Below are 16,450 nucleotides of genomic sequence, written 5' to 3' on the forward strand. Positions count from 1 at the left end.
GTCTCCGAAGGTACTTGTTGGGTTGGCGTATTTCGAGATTAGGATTTGTCACTCCGATTGTCGGAGAGGTTTCTCTGGGCCCTCTCTGTAATGCACATCACATAAGCCTTGCAAGCATTGTAACTAATAAGTTAGTTGCGGATGATGTATTACGGAACGAGTAAAGAGACTTGCGGGTAACGAGATTGAACTAGGTATTGAGATACCGACGATAAAATCTTGGGTAAGTAACATACCAATGACAAAGGGAACAACGTATGTTGTTATGCGGTCTGACCGATAAAAGATCTTCGTAGAATATGTAGGAGCCAATATGAGCATCCAGGTTCCACTATTGGTTATTGACCGGAGACGTGTCTCGGTCATGTCTACATTGTTCTCGAACCCGTAGGGTCCGCACGCTTAACATTACGATGACAGTTTCATTATGAGTTTATATATTTTGATGTACCGAAGGTTGTTCAGAGTCCCGGATGTGATCATGGACATAACGAGGAGTCTCGAATTAGTGGAGACATAAAGACTGATATATTGGACGACTATATTCGGACACAGGAATGGTTCCGGGAGTTATCGGATATAAAATAGAGTACCGGGGGTTACCGGAACCCCCCGGGGGGTTAATGGGCCTCATGGGCCCAAAGTGGAGCAGAGGAGGGGCGGCCAGGGGCAGGCTACGCGCCCCCTCCCCCTCTAGTCCGAATTGGACAAGGAGGGAGGGGCGGTGCCCCCCCTTTCCTTTCTCTCCTCTCTCCCTTCCTTCCCCCTCTCCTAGTTGGACAAGGAAAGGAGGGAGTCCTACTCCCGGTAGGAGTAGGACGGCTCCCTGGCGCGCCTCCTCCTGGTCGGCCGCCCCTCCCCCTTGCTCCTTTATATACGGGGGCAGGGGGGCACCTCTAGACACAACAATTGACCCTTGAGATTTATTAGCCGTGTGCGGTGCCCTCCTCCACCATAATCCTCGATAATATTGTAGCGGTGCTTCGGCAAAGCCCTGCGACGGTAGAACGTCAAGATCGTCACCACGCCGTCGTGCTGACGGAACTCTTCCCCGACATTCTGGTGGATCGGAGTCCGGGGATCGTCATCGAGCTGAACGTGTGCTAGAACTCGGAGGTGCCATAGTTTCGGTGCTTGATCGGTCGGGCCGTGAAGACGTACGACTACATCAACCGCGTTGTGCTAACGCTTCCGCTTCCGGTCTATGAGGGTACGTAGACAACACTCTCCCCTCTCATTGCTATGCATCACCATGATCTTGCGTGTGCGTAGGATTTTTTTTGAAATTACTACGTTCCCCAACAAAAGTATGAACCCTAGGCCTTGTTTCCTATCATTGCAATACCGTTTATGCTCACTTTTATCACTTGCTACCTTGCTGTTTTTATATTTTCAGATTACAAAAACTATTATCTACCATCCATATACCACTTGTATCACCATCTCTTCGCCGAACTAGTGCACCTATACAATTTACCATTGTATTGGGTGTGTTGGCGACACAAGAGACTCTTTGTTATTTGGTTGCAGGGTTGTTTGAGAGAGACCATATTCATCCTACGCCTCCTACGGATTGATAAACCTTAGGTCATCCACTTGAGGGAAATTTGCTACTGTCCTACAAACCTCTGCACTTGGAGGCCCAACAACGTCTACAAGAAGAAGGTTGTGTAGTTGACATCAATCTCTTTTCTGGCGCCGTTGCCGGGGAGGTTAGCGCTTGAAGCTATATCTTTAGATCTTGCAATCGAGTCTTTTAGTTTCTTGTTTTATCACTAGTTTAGTTTATAAAAGAAAACTATAAAAAATGGAATTGAGTTTGTCTAATATGCTTCACCTTTTTAATATCTTTCGTGAGTATGATGGAAATGATAATTGTGCTCAAGTACTAGAAAAAGAATTACATAGAATGCTTGGCATAAAATATGTGAATGATGATCATGATTGCAATGTTGTTAGTACGAATTCTTTGAATATCCATGATACTAATGATGATTGCACTAGTTATGATGTCTCCTATAAACATGTCAATTTCTGTGGAGTACATTGGGTTTGTACGAACACACCAAATAGGGAAGATAGATATTGCAAGAGGCATAAGTACTTAGAAACTAAATTGTTGCAAGAAAGGTTAGATGAATGTGCTAAAAATTTAAATTATATTGGCCATACTTGTGAGCTTTGTAATGAACATGATCATTTCAATACCCAATGCAAACTGTTTCATGATCGTATCATGTCCAAAAATTGTGATGACTTGATTTCCCTTGCACATCATAATGAACTTAGTTTTCTTATGAGTTACAAAGAAATGAAACGTATAACTAATTATCTTCCAGAATTTTCCCGTTATAAACTTCTTGGATTTGATCTAGAGGAAATTTATATGTATTGTGCGGTGAATTGTATTGAAAATCCTTATATTGCCAACTACATAAAGAAAAGAAAAAAAATAGAAGATGAAGAGAATACTAATGAAAGGGAAGAGACTTCCCAATATCCTCCTATTATTTCTTATGATGAATCAGGTAACGAGGAGGAGCCTCCTATTCAACCAATCTCATTAATAAGGAGCACCAAAAAAAGGATTGAACCCACACATGATGTGGTGAAGAAGAAGAAAAGAAAAAGGAAGAGAGGTAAAAAGATATATCCCTCAAATAATGCTGCTCCTATTACTATTGTGCCTTATGAAAATATAATTGTGGAATATAATGATACTTCTTATGATCTTGAAAATCTTTTTGGCACTTGCTTGGAAGAATATGATAATTGCTATACTATTGGTGCTATCCATACTATTAATGATGAGAGTGATTATGCTTATGATATGAAAAGGCCCAAGCTTGGGGATGCTATGTTTGATGAAGATGATGTTTTTGAGAATATATTTGCTGCAATTAATGTTTGTCCCAAGCTTGGGGATGCTACGTTTAATGAAGTTGATATTTTTAGTCTCCCAAGTTTTGATATGGAAATTTATAATGATGATAGCATGCCTCCTACTTATGATAATTATTGTGATGATACATATGACATAAAAAGTAGTGAGGATTATATTTATAAAACTTGTCATGATTATGATTACCCATTTTATGAACATTACTCTTTTAATGTGGAAACAATTTATAGTATTCGAGTCTCTTATGATACTCCCACTATTCCGAATGAGAAGAATTTTGCTTATGTGGAGAGTAGTTCTATGCTTGTAGATCATGAAAAGAATGCTTTATGTGACAGTTATATTGTTGAATTCATTCATGATGCTACTGAAAATTATTATTAGGGAGGAATATATGCCTGTAGGAATTGCAATAATACCAAGTTTCCTCTCTATGTGCTTAAAATCTTGAAGTTTTGCTTGCTTTACCTTCCTATGCAAGTTGATTCTTGTTCCCATCAGTTGTTTGCTCACAAAATCCCTATGCATAGGAAGTGGGTTAGGCTTAAATATGTTAGTCATATTCTTCATGATGCTCTCTTTATGTTCCAATTCTTATCCTTTATGTGAGCATCATTGAAATCATCATGCCTAGCTAGGGGCGTTAAACGATAGCGCTTGTTGGGAGGCAACCCAATTTTATTTTTGTTCCTTTATTTTTATTCCTGTTTAGTAATAAATAATTCATCTAGCCTCTATTTATATGTGGTTTTATGCTTTTAGTTAGTGTTTGTGCCAAGTAGAACCTTTGGGAAGACTTGGGGGAAGTCTTGTTGATCATGCTGTAAAAAACAGAAACTTTAGCGCTCACGAGAATTGCTGCCATTTTTATTTGGTGAGTGTTATTTAGTTAATTCCTTTTGAAGATGATTAATAGATAAATTCCTCAGGTCCAGAAATTTATTAGAGAATTTTATGAGTTCCATAAGTATACTTTTGATTCAGATTCCTACAGACTGTTCCGTTTTTAACAGATTCTGTTTTTCATGTGTTGTTTACTTATTTCGATGAATCTATGGCTAGTAAAAGAGTTTATAAACCATAGAGAAGTTGGAATACAGTAGGTTTAACACAAATATAAATAAAGAATGAGTTCATTATAGTACCTTGAAGTGGTGATTTATTTTCTTATACTAACGGAGCTTACGAGTTTTCTGTTAAGTTTTGTGTTGTGAAGTTTTCAAGTTTTGGGTAAGGATTCGATGGACTATGGAATAAGGAGTGGCAAGAGCCTAAGCTTGGGGATGCCCAGGGCACCCCAAGGTAATATTCAAGGACAACCAAAAGCCTAAGCTTGGGGATGCCCCGGAAGGCATCCCCTCTTTCGTCTTCATTCATCGGTAACTTTACTTGGAGCTATATTTTTATTCGCCACATGATATGTGTTTTGCTTGGAGTGTCATTTAATTTTATTTAGTTTTGCTTGTTGTTTGAATAAAATACCAAGATCTGAAATTATTAAATGTTAGAGAGTCTTCACATAGTTGCATAATTATTCGACTACTAATTGATCTTCACTTAAATCTTTCGGAGTAATTTGTCATTTGCTCTAGTACTTCACTTATATCTTTTAGAGCATGGTGGTAGTTTTATTTTGAAGAAATATATGAACTCTCAGGCTTCACTTAGATTATTTTGAGAGTCTTAAATAGCATGGTAATTTGCTTAAAATCCTAATATGCTAGGTATTCAAGATAGTAAAATTTTCTTATGAGTGTTTTGAATACTAAGAGAAGTTTGATGCTTGATGATTGTTTTGAGATATGGAGGTAATAATATCAAAGTCGTGCTAGTTGAGTAGTTGTGAAATTGAGAAATGCTTGTGTTGAAGTTTTCAAGTCCCGTAGCATGCACGTATGGTAAACGTTATGTAACAAATTTGAAACATGACGTGTTATTTGATTGTCCTCCTTATGAGTGGAGGTCGGGGACGAGCGATGGTATTTTCCTACCAATCTATCCCCCTAGGAGCATGCGCGTAGTGCCGAGGTTTTTGATGACTTGTAGATTTTTGCAATAAGTATGTGAGTTCTTTATGACTAATGTTGAGTCCATGGATTATACGCACTCTCACCCTTCCATCCTTGCTAGCCTCTTCGGTACCGTGCATTGCCCTTTCTCACATTGAGAGCTGGCGCAAACTTCGCCGGTGCATCCAAACCCCGTGATATGATATGCTCTTTCACACATAAACCTCCTTATATCTTCCTCAAAACAGCCACCATACCTACCTATTATGGCATTTCCATAGCCATTCCGAGATATATTCCCATGCAACTTTCCACCATTCCGTTCATCATGACACATTCATCATTGTCATATTGCTTAGCATGATCATGTAGTTGACATAGTATTTGTGGCAAAGCCACCGTTCATAATTCTTTCATACATGTCACTCTTGGTCTATTGCATATCCCGGTACACCGCCGGAGGCATTCATATAGAGTCATCTTTGTTCTAGTATCGAGTTGTAATCATTGAGTTGTAAATAAATAGAAGTGTGATGATCATCATTTTCTAGAGCATTGTCCCAAGTGAGGAATATATAAAAAAAGAGAAAGACCATAAAAAAAGAGAAGGCCCCCAAAAAAGAGAAGGGCCATAAAAAAAGAAGGCCCAAAAAAAGAAAAAAAAGAAAAATGAGAGAAAAAGAGAGAAGGGACAATGTCACTATCCTTTGCCACACTTGTGCTTCAAAGTAGCACCGTAATCTTCATGATAGAGTCTCTTGTTTTGTCACTTTCATATACTAGTGGGAATTTTCATTATAGAACTTGGCTTGTATATTCCAACAATGGGCCTCCTCAAGTGCCCTAGGTCCTTGTGAGCAAGCAAGTTGGATGCACACCCACTAGTTTCTTTTGTTGAGCTTTCATATATTTATAGCTCTAGTGCATCCGTTGCATGGCAATCCCTACTCCTTGCATTAACATCAATTGGTGGGCATCTCCATAGCCCATTGATTAGCCTCGTTGATATGAGACTTTCTCCTTTTTTGTCTTCTCCACATAACCCCCCTCATTATATTCTATTCCACCCATAGTGCTATGTCCATGGCTCGCGCTCATATATTGTGTGAAAGTTTATAGGTTTGAGATTACTAAAGTATGAAACAATTGCTTGGCTTGTCATCGGGGTTGTGCATGACGAGAGCATTCTTGTGTGACGAAAATGGAGCATGACTAAACTATATGATTTTGTAGGGATGAACTTTCTTTGGCCATGTTATTTTGAGAAGACATGATTGCTTAGTTACTATGCTTGAAGTATTATCATTGTTATGTCAATATGAACTTTTGTCCCGAATCTTTCGGATCTGAACATTCATACCACAATTAAGAAGAATTACATTGAAATTATGCCAAGTAGCACTCCGCATCAAAAATTCTTTTTTATCATTTACCTACTCGAGGACGAGCAGGAATTAAGCTTGGGGATGCTTGATACGTCTCCAACATATCTATAATTTTTGATTGCTCCATGCTATATTATCTACTGTTTTGGACAATATTAGGATTTATTATCCACTTTTATATTATTTTTGGGACTAACCTATTAACCGGAGGCCCAGCCCAGAATTGCTATTTTTTGCCTATTTCAGTGTTTCGAAGAAAAGGAATATCAAACGGAGTCGAAACGAAATGAAATCAACTGGAGAAGTTATTTTTGGAAGGAAAGCTACCGGAAAAACTTGGAGTGCACGTCAGGAAAGGAACGAGGGAGCCACGAGGCAGGGGGCGCGCCCTCCACCCTCGTGGGCCCCTCGTGGCTCCCCTGACGCATCTCTTTCACCCATTTATACCCACATACCCTAAAACCACCGAGGAGCACAATAGACCGGGAGTTCCACCGCCAGAAGCCTCTATAGCCACCGAAAGCCAATCTAGACCCGTTCCGGCATCCTGCCGGAGGGGGCAATCCATCTCTGGTGGCCATCTTCATCACCCCGGTGCTCTCCATGACGAGGAGGGAGTAGTTCTCCCTCGGGGCTGAGGGTATGTACCAGTAGCTATGTGTTTGATCTCTCTCTCTCTCTCTCGTTTTCTTGAGGTGATACGATCTTGATGTATCGCGAGCTTTTCTATTATAGTTGGATCCTATGATGTTTTCTCCCCCTCTACTCTCTTGTAATGAATTGAAGTTTCCCCTTTGAAGTTATCTTATCGGATTGAGTCTTTAAAGATTTGAGAACACCTGATGTATGTCTTGCCGTGCGTATCTGTGGTGACAATGGGATACCACGTGATTCACTTGATGTATGTTTTGGTGATCAACTTGTGGGTTCCGCCCATGAACCTATGCATAGGGGTTGGCACACGTTTTCGTCGTGATTCTCCGGTAGGAACTTTGGGGCACTCTTTGAGGTTCTATGTGTTGGTTGAATAGATGAATCTGAGATTGTGTGACACATATCCTATAATCATACCCACGGATACTTGAGGTGACATTGGAGTATCTAGGTGACATTAGGGTTTTGGTTGATTTGTGTCTTAAGGTGTTATTCTAGTACGAACTCTAGGGTTGTTTGTGACACTTATAGGAATAGCTCAACGGATTGATTGGAAAGAATAACTTTGAAGTGGTTTCATACCCTACCATAATCTCTTCGTTTGTTCTCCGCTATTAGTGACTTTGGAGTGACTCTTTGTTGCATGTTGAGGGATAGTTATATGATCCAATTATGTTATTATTGTTGAGAGGACTTGCACTAGTGAAAGTATGAAACCTAGGCCTTGTTTCCTATCATTGCAATACCGTTTATGCTCACTTTTATCACTTGCTACCTTTCTGTTTTTATATTTTCATATTACAAAAACTATTATCTACCATCCATATACCACTTGTATCACCATCTCTTCGCCGAACTAGTGCACCTATACAATTTACCATTGTATTGGGTGTGTTGGCGACACAAGAGACTCTTTGTTATTTGGTTGCAGGGTTGTTTGAGAGAGACCATCTTCATCCTACGCCTCCTACGGATTGATAAACCTTAGGTCATCCACTTGAGGGAAATTTTCTACTGTCCTACAAACCTCTGCACTTGGAGGCCCAACAACGTCTACAAGAAGAAGGTTGTGTAGTAGACATCAGGCATCCAGGTCCCGCTATTGGTTATTGACTAGAGAGGTGTCTCGGTCATGTCTACATAGTTCTCGAACCTGTAGGGTCCGCACGCTTAACGTTCGTTGACGATATAGTACTATATGAGTTATGTATGTTGGTGACCAAATGTTGTTCGGAGTCCGGGATGAGATCACGGACATGACGAGGAACTCCGAAATGATCCGGAGATAAAGTTTGATATATGGGATAATAGTGTTTGGTCACCGAAAGGGTTCCGGAATTCACTGGAAGGGGTTCCGGATGTTTCCCGAAATGTTTGGGTATGAGAACACTTTATTTGGGCCAAAGGGGAAAGCCCACAAGGTTTTTGGAAAGCGCAAAAGGAAGTTTTGCGGAGTCCAGGGGCCAGACGCCAGGGTCCCTGGCGTCTGGGTCCAGACGCCGGGAACCCTGGCGTCTGGCCCTGGAGTCCGAGAAGGACTCTTACCTTTCGGGTGAAACCGACTTTGTGGAGGCTTTTACTCCAAGTTTCGACCCGAAGGCTCAACATATAAATAGAGGGGTAGGGATAGCACCCAAGACACATCAAGAAACACCAAGCCGTGTGCCGGCAACCCCGTCCCCTCTAGTTTATCCTCCATCCTAGTTTTCGTAGTGCTTAGGCGAAGCCCTGTGGAGATTGTTCTTCACCAACACCATCACCACGCCGTCGTGCTGCCGGAACTCATCTACTACTTCGCCCCTCTTGCTGGATCGAGAAGGCGAGGACGTCACCGAGCCGAACGTGTGCAGAACTTGGAGGTGTCGTGCTTTCGGTACTTGGATCGGTCGGATAGTGAATACGTATGACTACATCAACCGCGTTGATATAACTCTTCCGCGAACGGTCTACGAGGGTACGTAGACAACACTCTCCCCTCTCGTTGCTATGCATCACCATGATCTTGCGTGTGCGTAGGAAATTTTTGAAATTACTACGTTCCCCAATAGAAGGTACTCGAGCACAGTACAGTCGCGTAGCAGGTGCTCCATAGCCTTCTTTGAGATGACAACGTCGAAGAGGTCGAGATGCTTGAGTTGAGGGAGAAGAAGGGCGGGCGCGGCATTAATCTAGGGAAGATAGCAGGAGCTGAAGCTGGCACGGCGCAGTGTTGGCGCGAGGCGGAGCGCGGACGGCGACAGAGAGTGACATCGTCCAGCTTCAAAGCTGAGCTCCTCGAGCTGATCTAGGGCGGGGGATAAGAACCACTCATCGAACTTGGGTTGGACCTTGCAGTTGGTACTGAACATGCGGATGTCAAGGCGTCTGGCTGGCCCAGGGTGCGATGAAAGGATCTTGGAGACTGCAACCATGCATTTGCAATCCCCGTCGCAGAGGCAGCTGTCGACGGTGAGGTTGAGGGGGACGCGGCGCCAGAGGGGGCGCCACCGCCGGGAGAGCAGGGCGGTCCGCATGGCAGATTTGGTGGGGAGGAGGCCGATGATGACGAGCAGCATGTCGTCGGGGAGGCTGCTGATGAAGTCCAGGCTCGCCGGATGCGGTTTTGGCTCGAGCCGCCTCCGCTTGTTGGTTGTCTCGCCGTCCATCTCAACCGGCGGCGACGCTGGTGTACACGTGTGCTAGTGTGTGTTGTGTGCTGGGTGTGCGCAAGTGCGTCCTTCTGTGCATGCCGCTGCGCAGTGGTGAATTGTGCGCGAGTGCGACCTTCACGCGGAAGAAGTGTGTCCTCAATGCGCCCTCAATTTACTAGCGTGCGGGGTGCTACCCCGAGTGGTTTCAACTTTGTTTACGTCACCACGTGTTAGATGGGCCTCTAGTTTACTTATTTTCACCCACTGCCACATGGGCCAGCACACGAAGATACAGAACACGAGCTGACAAGGCAGCATGTGGACTGGTTAACCGGTCAACTAAACAATATACGGAGCTATACGCTAACACGATGAGCGTATAATCTGTCGGTATATAGTGTTCGAGTGAGAGGGGAGGCCCGTGAGAGATAGCAGAGAGAGAGAAAGAGCTACTCCCTCCGTTTGATAATGTAGTTCCAACATTTTTTTAAAAGGAAAACTTTTGAAACTTTGACCAAGTTTATAAAGAAATTACTTATATCTACAATACCAAAGATAAATGAGAGTATGAAGTAAGTACATGTTGTGATGAATCTAATGATCGTTCCAGATGTAAATGTTTTTCTCCACATATACCTGGTCAAACTTTTCTGAGGTTTGACTTTTCAAAACTTCCATATGCTTATGGACGTGAGAGAGTCCCTAACTAGAGAGAGAGAGAGAAATATAAAGAGTGAATGAAAAAAGTGTGTGTGTTGATAACCCGCAAGTATAGGGGATCACAACAATTTTCGATAATAAAGAGTGTCGAACCCAACGAGGAGCTAAAGGCAGAACAAATATTCCCTCAAGTTCTATCGACCACCGATACAACTCTACGCACGCTTGATGTTCGCTTTACCTAGAACAAGTATGAAACTAGAAGTAATTTGTAGGTGTTGTTGGATAGGTTTGCAAGATAATAAAGAGCATGTAAACAAAAAGTAGGGGCTGTTTAGATAAAGACACAACTAAATTAGTTTTAGTAGAGAGCTTGTTGTTACGAGAAAGTTATTTGTCCCTAGGCAATCGATAACTAGACCGGTAATCATTATTGCAATTTCATTTGAGGGAGAGGCATAAGCTAACATACTTTCTCTACTTGGATCATACGCACTTATGATTGGAACTCTAGCAAGCATCCACAACTACTAAAGATCATTAAGGTAAAACCCAACCATAGCATTAAAGTATCAAGTCCTCTTTATCCCATACGCAAACAACCTACTTACTCGGGTCTGTGCTTCTGTCACTCACACCACCCACCATAAGCAAATCCTGAACATATTGCAAACCCTACAGTGGGAATCCCTCATGCTTGCGCGACACGGAGAGCACCATAGGACAGCACCAATAATAAAACATGCAACTCAAACCAATCACGATCATCAAATAACCCATAGGACAAAACGGATCTACTCAAACATCATAGGATAGCCATACATCATTGGGAAATAATATATAGCATTGAGCACCATGTTTAAGTAGAGATTACATTGGGTAAAAGAGGGGTTACACCGCTGCATAGAGGGGGGAAGAGTTGGTGATGATGGCGGTGAAGTTGTTGGTGAATATTGCGGTGATGATGATGGCCCCGGTGGCACTCCGGTGCCACCGGAAGCGAGGGGGAGAGAGCCCCCCTCCTTATTCTTCTTCCTTGACCTCCTACCTAGATGGGAGAAGGGTTTCCCCTCTGGTTCTTGGTCTCCATGTCATGGGAGGCGCGAGAGCCCCTCCGAGATTGGATCTGTCTCTCTGTCTCTCTCTGTTTCTGCGTTCTCAGATTCTACCCTTTCACCATTTCTTATATTCCTTGAGATCCCTAACTCCGATTGGGATGAAATTTTAACACGATCTCTATCCGGATATTTGCTTTCTTGCGGTGAAAGAAGGGCACCAACCGCCTTACGGGGTGGCCACGAGGGTCAGGGGCGCGCCCCCTGCCTCATGGGCCCCTAGAGCATCGTCTCGCGTTGATTTCACTTCCCAAAATTCACATATATTCCAAAAAAAATCTCCGTCAGTTTTTATCCCGTTTGGACTCCATTTGATATGGATTTTCTATGAAACAAAAAATATGCAACAAACAGGAACTAGCACTGGGCACTGAATCGATATGTTAGTCCCAAAAATAGTATAAAAAGTTGCCAAAAGTATATGAAAGTGGAATAATATTGGCATGGAATAATCAAAAATTATAGATATGACGGAGACGTATCATGTGCGTGTGTGAAAGAGACATGGACAACACTCGATAAAAGTCGAGAAAAAACGTGTGTGTCTTATGCAAACATATCACACATGCATCTTCGACAACGGAAGCAAGGTGAGGAGATAGTGTGTGGTTGTTTGCAACCGAGAGAGAAAGACCCCTAGCACGTGGCCAAGAGGGGTCTGACAAACAAGGGAGAGAGGTCGAGAGAGACGTACGGAGAAAATGTGGACATGGGGAGGAGAGAGTGTATGTTTGTCATAGATAGATCCTCTGGAGATCGTGATGGGACTACATGGGTGGGAGATCGAGTGACAAGGTGTGTGCGTGATAGAAGATACCCCGAGAGATATCGAGATAGACGTATGGATGGAAGGAGACAATACGTGTGTTCCTGATGGCCAGTGAGAGATAATCATACTTAGGGGGGGGGGGTGTGCTTGCGCCTTTGATGGAGTGAGGGATTATGGTACTTATTAGGGGGTGCGCGTCACATAGAGAGAGAGAACAAGGGCGGAGAGTGTTGGATGGGTCTATATGTATAGCGCGAGCGAGACATGTGTATGTGTGAACCAGGGAGATATAAAGTTTGAGAAGATTGAGGAGCCCCGATAAGGCTGAGTGGTGTGTCAGATAGCTGAGAGGGGGAAAGAGATATTCCATCCTCTCGATAATGCAGTGCATGTAAATTTTTTAGAAGTCAAACTTTGGAAACTTTGATCAGGTTTACGCAAATGTTATTTATATCTACAATACCAAAGATACATCATACGAAACTACATCTCATGGTGAATCTAATGGTATATGTTTGCCGTTCTAGATGTAATTGTTTTTCTCCACATACATGGTCAAACTTTGTGATGTTTAACTTATCAATAAATCAATATGCTATGGACCGAGGAGAGTGCCTAAGTCGAGAGAGATCAAGTGCGTGTGAAGGAGAATGAGTAAGTGTGCAAAAAGAGTATGTGTGTGAAAGAGAAAGTGACAACAAACGATAAATTAGAGAGAGTGTGTGTTTTTTCGTTTCTTAGGCGAACATCTCACGCATGCATCTCCGAGATAGAAAAGCGAGGCGAGAATATACATGAAGATAGCTAGTGTGTGATTGTTTGCGACGGAGAGAGACACCCCTATAGCACATGTCCAATAGAGGTCTAGCCAACAAGAAACAAAGGTCGAGAGGGACACATGAAGAACATGGACGCATGGGGAGGGCTAGAGGGTGTGTTTGTGATAGAGAGATCCCCTCTAGATCGTGAGGGGACTATATGGGTGGGAGATCGAGGGAGGTGTGTGCGCGATAGAAAGATGCCCCAAGAGAAATCGAGATAGACCATGCAAATCTTTGTGATGGAGACTAAGATTAGCTAGTCATATACATACAGGGGGGACTGCGTGTGCCTACAATTGAGTGAGAGACCATCATACTTGGCTAGCTAGGCATGAGATTGTGTGTGTGTGTGCGTGTGAGATGGAGAGAGAATGAGGGAGAGAGATAGAGTATTAGATGGGCCTATCGAGTGCGAGTGAGATATGCATGTGTATGTGTGACCCAGGTAGATGGAGAGTTTGAGAGAGAGGGGGGAGAGCTCCGAGACGACTGAGTGGTGCGTGAGAGAGTTACGGGCAACGAGCCAAGGAATTTGTGTGCGTAAGATGAGTGCACCCAAGATATCTAGCTTGGACTAGAGAATCATACATAGTGTGCAAGAGAGACCTATAGATGGAGTATATATGCATGCAAACTACAAAGACCCCCCCCCCACACACACACAAAGAGAGAGAGAGAGAGAGAAAGCGAGAGGGACCAACAAGGTTTGTGTGTTGGATGCGTGCGACAGAATTGAAGATTGTCAGCAAGAGAGAGAGAGAGAGAGAGCAGGAGTCCGGGAGAGGGGGAGATCGCGTTTTATGCATCAAAGACTGATATAAACCATGTTTCGATATAAACTTGCATTCAATATTTAAATTGGAGAACATGTTGTCTGCAATCCACACATGAACGGATATATGCGTATATCAAACAAGTTCATTAATTTGACTTTCAACATGTTCATGGAGTACTATAATACTGTACAACATGCTACTCGATTGAGGTGCTCAATTTTGGATTTAGTTCACTATTTTGACCTGGTGAACGAGCTATTTCATTGAATCAAGATATTTCATTTTGGGTTTGATTCCCGTTTTTGAGTGGGTCAACTATTTGTCATATAGTAAATCGCTAGCAACGAGCATCTAAAAACACATTACTCCCGAGCATCATCTCTCCATCTAAAAAAGAAGTGGCAAGCTAATATTTCAAGATTTGATTCGAATCGACTTGGTAAGGCAGACGTGGATGCTCGTTCTCCCAAATTTTGAACGAACCGGTAAACATCCTCTGCTCGGTGGAACTCGCCCGAGCAAATAAATGGGAGAAGAGAAATTACCGTCCTATGTGGGACACGCATCAGTTGGCCCGTTGTACATCGAGGGTAGGTTCGTAAATTCATCCAAGCACGCCTTCTCCTCGGCCGAAATGACGTGTGCCGAATAATTCATAAACCATGGTCGGCAAAACACGCTCTCCTCACCCGAAATAACTCGTGCCCACTATTTCAAAACACACACTCCTCGCCCGAAATCGCTCGCGCCCACTATATTTCAAAACACGCCCTCCTCGCCCTAAATCGCTCCTGCCCACTATTTGGGGAGAAGCAAAGTTACTCTACTATCCCCGACCCTCAGTACACAGACCCAAGCTGACAAGCCTAAAGGCAGGGGTAGAACTATAACCCCCCCTCACATTTCAGACAAATGCGTCCGTAAAACACGGTTCCACTCCGCTCCCAATTCCCCCCATTCATACCTCGTGGGTGCCAAATCACCTTCTTCCCGGAAGCTCCCTTCTCCCGAGCCGCGAAACCTCAGCCCCTCCTCCATGGTGCCCTCCACTGCACCAGTTTCACAGCCGCCCTCCTCCCTAATGCCGGAGACGCTATCCATTTGCCATCGCACACTGGGTTGTGTGCCTCTTACTCCATGCTGCTGGAGCTGCCTCGATGACGGCCGCGTGAACTGTACCGGAGCCGATTCACCCCCGTTGTTGTTCACGGCGCCGGAGCGGCTCCAACTTCGGATCCGTCCAGAGTCCCGGTGCTGCTTCCCCGTAGCCGTCTACCGTCGCGACATCGATGTGTCCCTGCCACCGGTCGCCGCCGCAACCGCGCTAGCCTCACCGACTCGGCAGCTGGACCTGCCTACTTCACCATGCCGCCAGATAGGTCGCACCCTCATCTCAAATCACTTTATTTAGGCGTTAGTTATCTGAATTTTTATTCTAGGCCAATCGATTCCCAATGGGAAGCAGCACCCCTCAAGGCGGCGGAGCTCCTAGGCTGCCGGTTGGCTGGTGTCTAACGTAAGGGTGCGGGGCCGCAAGTTCATCGCGGAAGCAGTGCTTAGATGGTTATCTTAGAGTTGCGTGGGTTGAAGGTACTGCTGTTGGGGAACGTAGTAATTTCAAAAAAATTCCTAAGCACACGCAAGATCATGGTGATGCATAGCAACGAGAGGGGAGAGTGTTGTCTACGTACCCTCGTAGACCGGAAGCGGAAGCGTTAGCACAACGCGGTTGATGTAGTCGTACGTCTTCACGGACCGACCGATCAAGCACCGAAACTACGACACCTCCGAGTTCTAGCACACGTTCAGCTCGATGACGATCCCCGGACTCCGATCCAGCAGAATGTCGGGGAAGAGTTCCGTCAGCATGACGGCGTGGTGATGATCTTGATGTTCTACCGTCGCAGGGCTTCGCATAAGCACCGCTACAATATTATCGAGGATTATGGTGGAGGAGGGCACCGCACACGGCTAATAGATCTCAAGGATCAATTGTTGTGTCTAGAGGTGCCCCCTGCCCCCGTATATAAAGGAGCAAGGGGGAGGGGCGGTCGGCCAGGAGGAGGCGCGCCAGGGAGGAGTCCTACTCCTACCAGGAGTAGGACTCTCTCCTTTCCTTGTCCAACTAGGAGAGGGGGAAGGAAGGGAGAGAGGAGAGAAAGGAAAGGGGGGCGCCGCCCCTCCCTCCTTGTCCAATTCGGACTAGAGGGGGAGGGGGCGCGCAGCCTGCCCTGGCCGACCCTCCTCTGCTCCACTTTGGGCCCATGAGGCCCATTAACCCCCGGGGGGTTTCGGTAACCCCCGGTACTCTGTTTTATATCCGATAACTCCTGGAACCATTCTTGTGTCCGAATATAGTCGTCCAATATATCAATCTTTATGTCTCGACTATTTCGAGACTCCTTGTTATGCAACCTTCGGTACATCAAAATATATAAACTCATAATGAAACTGTCATCGTAACGTTAAGCGTGCGGACCCTACGGGTTCGAGAACAATGTAGACATGACCGAGACACGTCTCCGGTCAATAACCAATAGCGGAACCTGGATGCTCATATTGGCTCCTACATATTCTACGAAGATCTTTTATCGGTCAGACCGCATAACAACATACGTTGTTCCCTTTGTCATCGGTATGTTACTTTCCCGAGATTTGATCGTCGGTATCTCAATACCTAGTTCAATCTCGTTACCGGCAAGTCTCTTTACTCGTTCTGTAATACATCA

The sequence above is a fragment of the Triticum urartu genome, chromosome 4A (assembly GCF_056163025.1).
Source record: "Triticum urartu cultivar PI428250 chromosome 4A, HENAU_Tu73, whole genome shotgun sequence".
NCBI lineage: Eukaryota > Viridiplantae > Streptophyta > Magnoliopsida > Poales > Poaceae > Triticum > Triticum urartu.